Source organism: Onychostoma macrolepis, chromosome 09 (genome assembly GCF_012432095.1).
Source record: "Onychostoma macrolepis isolate SWU-2019 chromosome 09, ASM1243209v1, whole genome shotgun sequence".
NCBI classification, from domain to species: Eukaryota; Metazoa; Chordata; class Actinopteri; order Cypriniformes; family Cyprinidae; genus Onychostoma; species Onychostoma macrolepis.
The window spans coordinates 19678-34901 of NC_081163.1; the positions used below are offsets into that span (position 1 = coordinate 19678).

General features: G+C 37.1%; 1 long non-coding RNA gene across 1 annotated transcript; it reads right to left on the reverse strand.

Annotated features, from left to right (window-relative positions):
* Window positions 1–6795: 6795 nt before the first annotated feature.
* LOC131547161 (uncharacterized) lies at window positions 6796–9248 on the reverse strand. Its single transcript, XR_009272862.1, has 3 exons — window positions 9089–9248; window positions 7071–7171; window positions 6796–6983 (listed from the first exon to the last, which is right to left on the reverse strand). It is a non-coding gene; the product is annotated as an uncharacterized LOC131547161 (long non-coding RNA).
* Between the last annotated feature and the right edge of the window lie 5976 nt (window positions 9249–15224).

Here is a 15224-nt window from a genome sequence, read left to right on the forward strand (position 1 = left end):
TTGACTGAAGTGAATCCTGTTCAACTTTCACTGGGCACGTGCTAGGACTTACATGCATCTCATTCACAGAAAATTTCCTTTCACATTCACTTGGTCTATGTCCTTTACCTGTGGCTCTGAGATTATTCTCGGAATGATACTCATTCAGGATGTCTTGCACTTCATAAGCTGTCCATTTATCAATGGTTTTCGAGCGAAATGTCAGTGCTAGATCGGAGTCTGGACAATTCCTGATGAACATGCGTGTGACTTCAATCAGTTGATTATCCAGCACCTTTCCCTGTTGCTTTAGACACTCAGCTGTGACGTCTGCAGTGCGGTTCAAGCGCAACCAGTAAAAGAGTAGTGTAGAAATCTTGCAGTGGAGTATGAGAATACTGTTGGCAACTGAAATGCTTCTGTAGTAGGGTGTAGATTGCATCAGGATTTGTTCTGATATCTAAACCGCTTGACAGCATCCCCACTTTAACAACATCTTTGGCTTTGCCTCTCAGGTGTATTACAATCTCTTCACCTTGCTCTTCAGTAGGCAGAAACCCCTTCCTTATGAAGTTTTTCATGAGCTCCACCCACTCATCGAGTGTAACAGCGTCCGATGCATCACCTCTGAAAATTGGAGGATCTTTAACTTCCCTTTGACGCACGACTTGGATTTGTGAGGTACTTGACATGGAGCTTTGGTCAGGTTTGCATCTACTATCATGATCATTCTGAGTATACTTAGATGCAGCTTCTGTTTGACTGTGCAAATTCAAATGTGCAAGGATACTATCTGCTAGCTGCAGACCTACTTGTTGCACTATGTTACCCATCTGACTCATTATGTCACTGGTATAGACTGGAGTCGATGTGTTAATTGGCTGAGCAGTTTCAGAACTGGTGTGATTCACATGAATAGAGTTCACTTTAGCATTTAGAGCTGGAACTGCATTTGCTTCTATGCCCATACCGTTGTTTACGCTACACCTAGTAGAGCTAGGGCTAATGTCTGGGAAGGGAATTGGTGTCACTAACAGACCTCTCCATCGACCAGCACTAACAGGAGTGTCCAGATAATGTGATTTGTTCAACCTTGCATTTTCCATCATTAAGTGTTTTGTGCTAACTGTGTTTTGTAAAGCACTAAATTCATGGTTTTACAAAAAAATTTCATAGTTTCATTAACTTCTTGTACACACAGAGTTCCCATAAAATGGATGATTTAAGCTGTGTAATTTATGTACCTCATATTATCCATTACTGTATATTTAGTTTTTCTATTCATGTTATTCCGGCTTGATCTACAATGTCTTATACAATCACAAAGTAATAAGTTTAATAAGAAAAAGACGGAAGGAAAAGGCAACATTGAATTGTTTAGAAAAAATGTCTGTTTCATTGTCATGGAGAAATTGACATTTCAGATTCCTGTATTTTTGTCTGTTTTGTTTATAACATCATACTGTTTACTGTTATATTAAGTGTAGCAGAGCTATGGAATAGCTCTGCTATGTGTGCAGGCATCCAATAAATTCTAACATCATCCATGTCCAGAGTCTGAGTGCTGATGAAGGGTGGGACAAACCGGGTCAGATAAAAAACAAAAAGGTCACATTGGTGCCGTGACTCAGGACTTCAGTCAAGGTGGTCGAAGATCATCCAAACATCGAACCGGCGGGCCTGTCTTCATTCTTCACTGCACAGGATCTTCAGCTAAGCTCTTATTATTTATTCCAGGACTTTAAACATACATCAGGAAAAGACTCTTGAGTAGACACTCTGAAGTGGTTTGACAATATTATTGAATTTGGGTTTCACAGCATTTATAGAACATAGGGGTATAGAAGTGTGAAAAGAAGAAAGAAACATACACTATTACTTGGGGTCGACAAACGCGTATACACGTTTTGAGGCAGATTTTCCTGATAAGGCCGAAATGAGCTTGAATTACTCTGCCATTTTTGATCGTACGGATGAGAGCAATACACCATTCGAATCTGTAAGGGGTCTACTTTTATTTGTATACACTCATAATAACAACTACACTTTGTGCTTTTGAAGAATAAAGAAAACAAACAGGGTGTGCTCTCTGTCTTCTCCGTCTCTGCGAACTGTTTTTAGAAATGCAGGAAAAGTAAAGGAAGGATTTCCCTCGAAAGCAGAACACGATTTCATCCAGAAGAGGAGCTCAATCTGATGAGTAAGTAATGTTTCTTTTTTGCATTAGTTATCATGTTATTGCGACATAAACTTTAACAGATTTACTAACAGTTAGCTGGGGGTTTTCCAAACACAACATGATGAATGCTACGCGTCTAAGAATGTTTAGACCATGTTTATTATTAATACTCTGTTCACAAATAGATTTTAATAGCATGCTAAACAATAATAATTAGTTTGTCATATATAAAATATCCTTTTTTATAGTACAAAGTACATCCTTTTATTGTACAAAGCATGCTTGAGTCTGTGGCTACAGAATCATATCATAGGCTACTATAAAATCATACATACTAGACTATATGACTACAAAATCATAGTTGGGTTTTTCCCAAACTATAATTCCTGACTACAATGTTTGAAATTGTGTAAAACATTTTGAATATGTAAGGCAATTCATTTTATTTAAATTTCTTACGGCGCGATGATGTTTTCATGCTCTGTATCAAACAATAAAAGTAATATGAGTGTACACTGTAACATGATGAATGCTATGAGTCTAAGTATGTTTATTATTAATAGCCTACTCTGTTCCGAAATAGATTTTAATAACGTGCTAAACATTAATAATTAGTTTCTCAGATATAAGATTTATTTCTCTTTTTTATGATAGTACAAAGCATGTGCGAGTCTATGGCTACAAAACCTATATATATATATATATATATATATATATATATATATATATATATATACAGATGTTCCTGATATTAACATGCTCACAAATGTTTTTTTTGTTTGTATTTTGAATCAGATACCAGCACCAGATGTATCCTGATGTATCGTCAAACTGGTTTCCTCTGAGAGCGCTGCACCAACATCAGATGTTCAACTACACTGATATTCTATATTAAAACAAGCTCCTTTTCTACTGATTGTGTGTTTTTTTTTTTCTTCTTGAATCCATGGAAAGAAGTAGAAACACTTAAATAACACACGTAAATATCAGGTATGATTTACTTGTTGAACAGAATCTGTTGCAGGGATGACTCAAAGTCTGTTCACATCTCTGTGGTTAGATCAGTGTGCACAACAATGTGTCTTTGACCTTCATTATGTATGTTTTGATTATACTGTGTTGTAAATAAAATACAAATAATTTAAAAACCTTTTTTCAATCTCCTCACATTCTCTCTTACCTGCCTCACAGTCACACTGATGGGCCATTAGGGGCCATTAGGGGAGGGCCCTTTGTCTCTCAGGTGAGACTCACTTAATATTCATGGCCATTGCCACTCCCTCGTATATAGACCCTCGATCACAAAACATGTCTTGAAAATTTTAAATCAATATATTGTTTTCTGTGAATGAGTAAGCAGAATGATTTTCACATAATTCTGAAGTAAATATTCTAGCCTACAAGACTGATTACTCAAAAGTCTTGTTCAGGACTATTTAGTGTGGGTTTTAAGGCCTTATTTCAGCTACATTTTTTTTCCCCAAAACTTACTAACCACGCATAATATTTTTTTTCTAAAAACTGCAAACATGTACATCCATCTTGGTCACATATTATTGTAGCACAGTTTGTGCTGAATACAAAAAAAATTACATGTTGGTCAATAGTATGTTTTAAGTAGCTGAAATATGCACAAATATCAGGGCATGTCAAAACACCTCAAGGGCCCCAAAATGACCTCAGACCCCAGAGGGTTAAAAAGGATTGACAATGCAGATTTATTTTTACAGACTTTTGTTTATATTTACCAAGGGTGCCAATAGTTCTGACTATGAATGTATATATGCAAATGTGCAAAATTTATTCATGACTTCACATTTTTGATTCGGGTGTGTGAATGTGTTTTGCCCCACATTCACATCAAGTTTCTTAATTTGTGATTTGTAGAATATGATTTGAATCTCAGAATTTGAAATGATGTAACTGTTGTGTTGTGTTTGTTAGAGAGAAAGAGTAAAAAAACATTTGGAACTCCTAAAAAAAACAACAACAAAAAAAACACTTCTCTGTGACTGTAAATTTACTACCTGTAATACGCACATGTGAATATTCTTTACACCTACACATTCCACTGTCACAGGTGCTCAGTTTTGCTATAATAATACCTTAGACAGGGGTACTCAACAGATGGCCCGTCTGCATTAATTTTGTGGCCTGCGTCATGCTGAAGATTAATGTATTTTTATTACAGGTTGCGCTCAAAATATTAGGCGGTTTGATTTTTTTTATAAATTAAATGTAACCTATACAATCACAGTAGTAAAAGCTGCTCGATCTCTAAGTGCTGTAACTAACCACATGCGGCACGCCCCAAACAACTTAAAAGAGAAGCGTTGTCCAACAAAAGAGGACAACATGATTTTACTCCACAACATCAGTCGAGTGTTTGAAATAACTTCATTTTGTGAGCTGATGTGCGTTTTTTGTCACAGAACGAGGAAGATGATATATTCTATACGGTAGGGGTGGGAATCTTCAGGCGCTTCACGATCCGATTCCAAAACTATTCTTGATCTACATTTTTCCCCCAATTAATCTTTACAACTTTACATCTTAACCAAAATTGCAGTTTCTATGCTTTTTGTTTATAGTTGGAATCTCTGTGTGTCAGTACTGCCATCTTAAAAATAAGGATGTGAATCTTCACTGGTTTCATGATTCAATTCAATTACGATTATCATTATCAACTTAATATCACGATGCATCACATTCTCAGTTTTCAATATTACTGCACACGGCTACATTTTCATATCAATTTTATTTTGTTCAAAATTTACTTTATTTTATTTTTTTTATTATTATATAAGCAGGCTACTTTTAAAAAAAAAATACGGTAACACTTTCTTTGAAACCCATATTTATAATACATTATAAGGATATTCTTAAGGCATTATAATGAATGCACAATGCATTATAAAAACCTTATAATATGTTATATCGTCTTATAAATAATCATAATAACAATTACAATACATTATAATGCTTATGCATTTGTGGTTATAACGTTTAAGATTAATGATTACTTATAACACAATGAACATCATATTAAATCTACTTAATTTATAATGGACTATATATCTTGACATTATTTAAGATCTACATATTATCTTACTACAGTACATATTGTAAGTGGTTAGGTGTGGAGTGTTATTTGAGTGTTCCCTGTGAGGCTAATATTAATTTTAATGTGAGCTAATTAATAATTTCAACTGAAAAAAAAATGCAGTGTTTATTTATTAGGTTACATTTTATTTTGATGGTCCCCTTAGTCTATTGACTATAAGCAACTTTGCAGCTACATGTCAACTAACTCTCATTAGAGTATTAGTAGGCTTAGGTTAAGGTTAGGGTCGGTAGAATGTTGACGATTTGCAAAGTTACTTATAGTCAGTTTGTCTGTTGGGGAATCATCAAAAGAAAGTGTTAACATATATTTAGCAGACATACTACTAATACTCTAATGACTGCTAGTTAATGCACAGATCTATTTCGATATAGCAGATGTTTTGTTCTGCTCTGAAAACATAACTGACTGTGTATACATCAATTTCAGATAAAATATTCGAAAATGCAAGTGCATTTAACCGCAGCCGCAATCGAGCTTCAGGACAAACAAACACAAATCGCACGTGAAAGTCTGTCTCACAGCGCAAATTCTGTGCAATGAAGGATTATAAATATTATGAAAATACCAAAGATGGCTGAAAGAACACAGTTAAACCATATCGCGTTGTATGTTTATTGTCGTATACTGATGGATATTTAAATAAATAGTCAGATCGCGAACAGATTCAATCACCCACGCAATCTTGTTCATAAATGACAGGATTCATATGTCTATTAAAGCCTTAAATCACAATGTAACGCTCAAATTCATGTCACATGATCCAGAGAGAGCAGGTTACTTATGTGAAACATCTTTACAAAGTCTTTTGTATCGTTATACAGAAGCGATCAAAATTGAAGCATCTTCACTTTAAAAAAGGTGATTTATTCTAATAAAGATTGTATCAATTACAACATAACGCCAGCAGGTGGAGACAAGTGACTTAAACTGAGATTCGTTCAAAAAACATTGATTCATTCAGGAATGAACCAAGTGAAGTCTTCATGAGCAAGTCATGAAGTTATGAGTTATGAATCATTTGTTTCACTTTATCAGTTGGTTGAATATTGTATTCTATAAATAGACAGCAGCAATTTTTTTTTCTAGAAACTCTAGTAAATTACATTTTTCAGAATCATGGTGGGAGAATAGTGATATCTATTTTAAAAATATAAATATGAAAAATAATACTACTTCGTCCTAAAGTACTTTGTGAATTATGTTTGCTCAAGAATGTTTTTAGTTTTAGCATTTTGAGTTTGTTCAATAGGCTACTCTGTTCAATAAAACTTTTAATCCAATTTTTTGTTCCAGATTTTTACTCTTTAAAAAATAAAAATAATAATTATATATATATATATATATATATATATATATTTCATGCTCAGTCTTATTTTAAATAGGACAAGGACAAGCAAGACTTAGATAAGTAATAAACTGTATTTCTAAATCAGTAAATCTGCAAATATTGTCTTAAATAAAGTCTGATGATGCAAATTGTAATTTGTGGTTTATATTATATTATAGCAATATGTAGTTTAAATGCGGCCCGCTTGGCCTCTGAACTTGAGTACCCCTGCCTTACAACATAATACCAATAATACTATGGTAGTAGTCAGCCATCTATGCAAAAGCAGAGGTCAGTGTGGTGTACTGTAGATACAGCTGTCCAGGCCAACATCTGATGTACTGATGTCTTCAACTGGGAATCCAGAAAACCTGCAATAAAAACAGTACAGTTCAAAATCCATCATACATAACCAATATAACAGGACTGCCCAATCCTGTTCCTGGAGATCTACCCACCTGCAGAATTCAGATCTAACCCTGATCCAACACACCCGTCTGTAATTGCCAAACTGCTTTCATTGATGCGTTGTGAGGTAGATTTGTTGACAAGTTCCTCCCTAAAAGTACATTGATAAAACAGTTTTTTCATTGTGGATCATTTAATGAAGTCGTTCGCTAAATAATATTAGCATTGCTAACAGGCGGGACCTTATGAGAAAGGCATGTAACAGCTTTTTAGGTTAGTTTACAGGCATTTACATTTGCATCATGAATACATACTCAGTCCAAAGTGCTCCTTAGTAAACGTGGTAAAAGATTTCTAAACTGATTAATAATTAGTATATAAAAATGAATAGAATAGAATAGAGAAAAGGGAGCAACACATCTAAACCCTCCATCTAAATCTTCTCAAACAAGTCAAAGAAGTATTAGTTCCTGTTCAGAAGTTATAGTACACAGGAAAAATAAATGAGACATACAATCACCTCCTAACATTTTGCATTATTTGGCAGAGTTTTGCTTACTAATAAATGTGACCTGTGCTGGCAAAATGAGTCGGAATGCACATGAGCTAATTTCGAGTTACAGGCAAAAGAAGTGAAAGATGTTGATTTTGGTCGAATTTGAGTTTTTCACAAAAATGAGTTCAATAAGCCCTCTTCTAGCGATCCCAATGCTCTAAATAGTATTTAAACATCTAAATATATCTTTATTTACATGTTTTCTGAAAGGAGTACCTTTTCTCCGCTCGCATCTCGTGCTGACTGTCATCCGAAGCTTAACAGCGCTTCTGACGGCGTGTGATCCCGATAAATATACACACATACACGGAATTACAGTATTTAAGTATTCATGCAAAAATAATCTGTTATGTCTTAAGTGAACGTTTGGGGAAATGTTGGGTAAAAACATCAGATGTGTGACATTATATCCGTGCAGTACAGTACGTACTGTCATGTTGCCCTATGCTGAAGAGGACATGCCCTTGAAATGGTTGTTTCAACAAGACAATGACCCCAAACACACTAGTAAACGAGCAAAGTCTTGGTTCCAAACCAACAAAATTAATGTTATGGAGTGGTCAGCCCAATCTCCGGACCTTAATCCAATCGAGAACTTGTGGGGTGATATCAAAAATGCTGTTTCTGAAGCAAAACCAAGAAATGTGAATGAATTGTGGAATGTTGTTAAAGAATCATGGAGTGGAATAACAGCGGAGAGGTGCCACAAGTTGGTTGACTCCATGCCACACAGATGTGAAGCAGTTTTAAAAAACTGTGGTCATACAACTAAATATTAGTTTAGTGATTCACAGGATTGCTAAATCCTAGAAACAAAAACGTTTGTACAAAATAGTTTTGAGTTTGTACAGTCAAAGGCAGACACTGCTATTTTTTTGAACACACCCCTTTCAACTAATTGCCCAATTGCACAGCCTTAAGAGGGTCCATATCATGAATGCTGGGTCTTGTTTGTTTTCTGAGAATCTACTGCACCTACTGGTAACTTGTTTGCCACGTAGCAATAAAAAATATACTAAAAACCTTGATTATTCTGGTTAGTCACATTGTACTGCTATTATTTTGAACAATACTGTATATATCTTTTTTTCTTTTTTTTTTTTGCATTGGTTCATATTAATAACAACAAAGATAAAATAAAAAAATAGCTATTTTGTGATTATTAATCTAGTAATGATTATTAAGAAAAGAATTGGGAGGAAATAATTAATGTTGGTGATTTTGCTTTGGAACCTTCAGAAAACTTTAAATCAGTTTTTCTCAAAATGCTTTATCTTTATCGACTTCAAACGGGTGTAGCGCAGTCATTTTCCGTCCGATTCTAACAACTTATATATCATTTTGAAAAGTGAAAAAGTGACAATTATTTGAAAATTTGCTCATTTTGCCAGTACAGGTCACAAATGGTGAAATCTCTATACAAGTAATTCAGAGAACAGGTAAACCTTGTTAATTTACATATATTACCAACACTGTAACAATACAAAGCTGGTTGAAAATCTGCAAACTTACCTTTTAGGGCAATGATTACAATATAAGGATTATTTGGCAGCTTTGTATGTTCATCTAGTTGCCATCATCTGAAGTCTTTGTGAGTGTTGGCGTCTTCTGAAGTCTTCACACGCGAGGCTGGATCCAAACTGGAACTGGTGTAATCTCTAGTAGCCTTGGGATGGACATCCCCAGATAGAAACAGGAAAGCAAAAGGAGAAAGATTAGAATAGCTGCTGTTCATATGATTTCAGACAAAAGATTATTTATTTAATCAAATATAACTGAATTGCACGGATATGAGATGTTTTGTGTGAATGTTAAAATGTAATTGATTGCTGTGATCAAAGCTGTATTTTCAGCATCATTACTCCAGTCTTCAGTGTCACATGATCTTTCAGAAATCATTCTAATATGCTGATTTTACCAAAGAAGCATTTCTGATAAATGGGTCATTCTATAGAAATGTACATTTTTCTGTCCCCAGCCTTTACAGAAATATAACACTTGAAAAAGACTTTAGGGTTACAACTTGTTTTATATATTTTAAATTGAAACAATATGTTATTTGATCAATTAAACCTTCTTGAGCCATCAATGTGGCAATATTTGTTTTTAATTAATTATAAAGAATTCCAAGCACCACAAAACTTCTCGTCCCCACAGCCATGTACAGAGGGAAAGTGCTTTATTTTGAGAATACTCAAAAATCTGGAATACAAATGGATTAAACTACTTAATTTAGTGAGTATACCATGACTGACAACATGTGGTTTGATACCTTGCAGCAGACATTCTGCAAAATGCATTTTTCATGAAAACTGTCACTGGTGTCACCTTCTTTATGGGTTACACCAGTGAAGATCAGTTTATGTTTATGTTCTTTTACTAACTGCTTTCACTAATTGCTAAACGTAACAATTTAGTCTCATCTATTAATTATAGTTGAAGAATATGTATCTTTGGTCTAATGTATGTCACTGGTGATTCATTGTGTCACTGGTGTTATCGTGTTTTTTTTCTGTCACATTACATAAAATGTGTCACGTGGCACGATAATAATTTTACATCCATTGAATTCTGCTTCACTCAAGAGTTAAGATTTTAAGGATTGTATCATTACTTGTTTATAACTGTTTTTCCCCCCAAAATATTTTCATTGTTATAACAAATACATGGTTGCACAAATGTACTAACATCATTCAATCACACTTTTAACAAACCTGATTAAAATAAATAAAACATAATCTCCTTATTTGTTGCATTATCATTGTTTTCATGTAACTGACTACATGTGCTGAAATAAATCGAGAAATAATATTTCATAAAAACCTCTAAAATTGACAAAGAAGGTAACACCAGTGACAATTTTTTTTTTTTTTTTACATGTGGTCCAAAAACAATATTTAAAAAATCATTAAGCTGTCATTTATGTGTATTCATAATGTAAAAAGGTAATCTAATAATGTGGTCTAAGTTTAAATGTTAAAAAAAGAAATACATTTTATGACATCTTGCCAAAAGTACCAAAAGTGGATGTTTCTGTAGAATGTCCCAAATATGAATGTAACCTGCGCTGAGTTGTATTTTTGTGTGAATGTTTTAACAGTGTAAAGTTTGTATATTAGTTTATTTTTATCAGGATTTTTTTTAAAGGAAATTCTTATTTTTATTCAGCAAGGATGCATTAAATTAATCAAAAATGAGTGTAAAGTTTTCTGTTTCAACTAATGCTGTTCTTTTGAAATTTCTATTCATCAAAGAATCCTGAAAAAAAAAAAAAACCACACACACAAAAATATTGTGCAGCACAACTATTTTCAACATTGATAATAATCAGAAATGTTTCTTGAGCAGCAAATCAGCATATTAGAATGATTTCTGAAGGATCATGTGGCTCTGAAGACTGGAGTAATGATGCTGAAAATTCAGCTTTGATCACAGGAATAAATTACATTTTACAATATATTCACACAGAGAACAGCTATTTTAAATTGTAATACTACTGTTTTTTTTTTTTTTTGTTTGTTTTTTATCTGAATTTTTTAATAAATTCAGGCTTGGTGAGCATAAGAGACTGAATTTTGAACATTAGATTAGATTAGATTAGATTCAACTTTATTGTCATTACACAAGTACAGGTACAGGGCAACGAAATGCAGTTTAGGTCTAACCAGAAGTGCAATAGTAGCAAGTGCAGTATATACAATGGTTGAATAAGTGGTTATTAATATAAACAGAATTTACAGGTGAATATGTATAGTGAATAAATATACAGAAATTACAAGTGAATATGTATAGTGAATAAATGTACAGAATTTACAGGTGAATATGTATAGTGAATAAATATACAGAATTTACAGGTGAATATGTATAGTGAATAAATATACAGATGGCTATTACTATAGGCAGAATTTACAGGTGATATGTACTATCAATATAATATATATACAGATGACTGTTACTATAAACAAGGTGTAAAAGTGCAGTGGAAGTGATTGCGTATTACAATTAGACATACGGTGCAAAATATTAATGTAAGCATTGATAATGTAACAACAGTCGGCAGTGCAAATGAGCATAGTCCAATTTAGGTATGGTAGTGCAAGATACAAAAGTAAACAGTTGTTACTGTGATAAATATTTACATTCAGTAGTGCAAATAAGGCAGATGTGAGGTAGGAGAGAAGAGTTAATAATATATGAGGAAGTGGATCAACGGGGGTTAGAGTTCAGTAAAGAGACAGCTCTGGGGAAGAAACTGTTCTTTAGTCTGCTGGTCCTGGTCCGGAGGCACCTGAAACGCCTGCCGGAGGGCAGGAGAGAAAACAGTCTGTGGGCTGGGTGAGAGGAGTCCTTAAGGATGCTGCGAGCTCGATGCAGACAGCGTTTCCTCTGGATGTGTTCGATGGCAGGTAGTGGAGTCCCTGTGATGCGCTGGGCAGTTTTCACCACCCGTTGCAGTGCCTTGCGCTCCGCAACAGAGCAGCTCCCATACCATACTGTGACACAGTTGGTCAGGATGCTTTCTATTGCGCAGCGATAGAAGTTCACCAGGATAGCTGAGGAGAGCTGATTCTTCCTCAGTGTCCTCAGAAAGAAGAGGCGCTGGTGAGCCTTCTTGACCAGGCTGAAGGTGTTGGTTTTCCACAACATGTCCGCCGAGATGTGGATCCCCAGGAACTTGAAACTGGAGACACGCTCAACAGCCATTCCATTGATGTGGATGGTGTCGTGTGTGCCTCTTGACTCCTTCCTGAAGTCCACGATGAGCTCCTTCGTTTTGGTGGTGTTGAGGAGCAGGTTATTTTCAGTGCACCATGTGGCCAGGTGCTGGATCTCCTCCCTATAGGCAGTCTCATCGTTGTTACTGATGAGGCCAATCACCGTGGTGTCGTCTGCAAACTTGACGATGGAATTAGATCCATACACAGGCTTGCAGTCGGAGGTGAAGAGGGAGTAGAGAAACGGGCTTAGCACACAGCCCTGTGGTACACCAGTGTTAAGTGTGATGGATGTGGAGCAGGTGAATCCTGATCGAACATTCTGGGGTCTGTTGGTCAGGAAGTCCAAAATCCAGTTACACATTGAGGTATTGATGCCCAGGTCTCCAAGTTTGGCTATTAACTTGGTTGGGATGACAGTGTTGAATGCTGAGCTGAAGTCAACAAACAGCATACGTGCATAAGTGTTCTTATTGTCCAGGTGAGTGAGCACAGAGTGCAGTGCCATGGAAACTGCGTCCTCTGTGCTCCTATTGCTACGGTAGGCAAACTGGTGTGAGTCCAATGTGGATGGTAGAGAGTCTTTAGGTGTTCCAGGACCAGCCGCTCAAAGCACTTCATGACGATGGGTGTGAGTGCTACAGGGCGGTAGTCATTAGGGCACCTCGGACTAGAGTGTTTTGGCACTGGCACAATGGAAGTGCATTTAAAGCATGTTGGTACGGCTGCTTGGGCAAGAGACAGGTTGAAAATGTCTGTAAAACCCCAGCGAGCTGCTCGCACATGCCCTGAGAACACGACCAGGGATGTTGTCTGGTCCAGCAGCCTTGTGCGCGCTGATCCGCTCAGTTCCTTGCAGACATCTGTGGAGGAGAGTATGATTGGTGGGTGGTCATCTGAGGGATTGAGCTTGGTGGCAGTTTCTCTGTTGTCTCTTTCAAAGCGAGCATAAAAGTAATTTAGCTCGTTCAGGAAGTTGACATCAGTGGCTGCGGGGGTGGAGTGGGTGGGTTTGTAGTCACTGATGGCCTGAATGCCCTGCCACATGCGTCGAGGGTCAGAGTTGGAAAAGTGTCCCTCTATCTTTAGCTTGTAGCAGTGCTTGGCCTTTTGATGCCCCTCTTCAGGTTTGCTCTGGATGTGCTGTAGGCTTGTGCATCTCCTGATCTGAAGGCAGTGTTGCGTGACTTCAACAGGAGTCGCACTTCCTTGTTCATCCAAGGCTTCTGATTTGGATATGTGGTGATCTGTTTCTGGGTTGTAACACTGTCAATGGTGATATTGATATGATCCAATACAGAGGAGGTGTAAGAGTCAATGTCTGTGTGAGCGCCACTGGTGGCTTGAGAAGCAAACATACTCCAGTCTGTGTGTAGAAACCTTTCCTGGAGTGTGGAATCTGCCCCCGCAGGCCACACTTTGATGGTCTTCACTGATGGCTTCACACGGTTGATGAGGGGTGCATATTTGGGGGTGAGGAACAAAGAAAGGTGATCTGACTGTCCCAGGTGGGGGAGGGGTGTCGCAACGTAAGCTCCAGCCATGTTTGTGTAAACATGGTCTAAGGTTTTGTTTCCTCTGGTGTGACAGGAAACATGCTGGTGAAACTTGGGTAGCACTGACTTTAAGTTTGAGTGATTAAAGTCACCTGCAACAATAAAAGCCGCTTCCGGGTGATCAGTCTGTTGTTTACTGATGGCTGCGTGAAGTTCTTTCATAGCAAGCTTGGCATCAGCATCCGGGGGAATATAGGCTGCAGTTATAATGGTGGAAGTGAACTCCCGCGGTAGATAAAACGGTCTACATTTAACCATGAGAAACTCAAGGTTAGCTGAACAATGACTCCCAACAATAGCAGAGTTTGTGCACCAAGCTTTGTTAATGTAAATGCACAATCCACCACCTCTGGTCTTACCGAGCCATCTAATGTTCTATCCGCCCAGGAGTGTGTGGCGTCCCGCTAGCTCAATAGCGGTGTCCGGTATTCCGCTGTTTAACCAGGTTTCCGTGAAGATTAGGACGTTACAGTTCAAAAGTTTCTTGCTGTGTGTGATGCTGAGTCGAATCTCCTCCATTTTGTTCACTAGCGACCGTACATTGGCAAGGAAAATGCTGGGTAAAGAGAGCCGGTGTGGTGTTAGCCTTAGCTTAGCTCTTAGTCCTCCACGCTTCCCCCGCCTTTGTTTACGATCTCGACGCCGCCTGCGAGCACTTCCGCCCGGCCGGGTAGGGTGCATAGCCTCGGGTGTCCTAGCGATCTCAGGAAGGAGTCGAAGATTGTCCATAAAAGTGTCGGAAATTGCAAACCGATATCCAAAAGCTCACAACGGGTGTACGATGTAAAGGCACAACTGTTCTGCACGAACAGGCCCGAGATGAGTAAGAAAAATACCGCAAAATTGCAAAATCTGGAGAGACCCAGAGCCTCGCGATGTACTCGCGCCGCCATCTTGGCTAATTAAACATTAGTGCATGTTTGAGGTTAACTTGCCAACCATATTGTTCATTGTGCCTGGGAGATGTTGTCCGACAGGAGGTCCACTCTGAGTCTGGGGTGTAGGCCATCAACATGGAAGAATGTAGGAACATAAGAAGCAATTTGTCACAGAGCCAACAATATTTAGTATACAATGCCAGCCAGGTTTATTACAAGGAACCAAGCTAGAGCAGGTGAAATGTAGAAAAGAGAAAGAAGAATATACAGAAAACATTCTTTTAACATAACATAATTTGCTTCTAGGTTTATTTATTTAATATTGCTCATACTTCTTACTTGTGGATGTCAAAGCCCTCTTAAAATGTTAAGAAGCTTCACCTGTTCACTTGTGTTCCTTACTTCTCCATCTGCGGCTCCCTTCAGAAATTGTGAAATCTTGGAGCCTCCCATCTTGCCGTGCTTTTGTTTTTCTTCTGAAATCACAGAACAGTTTTTT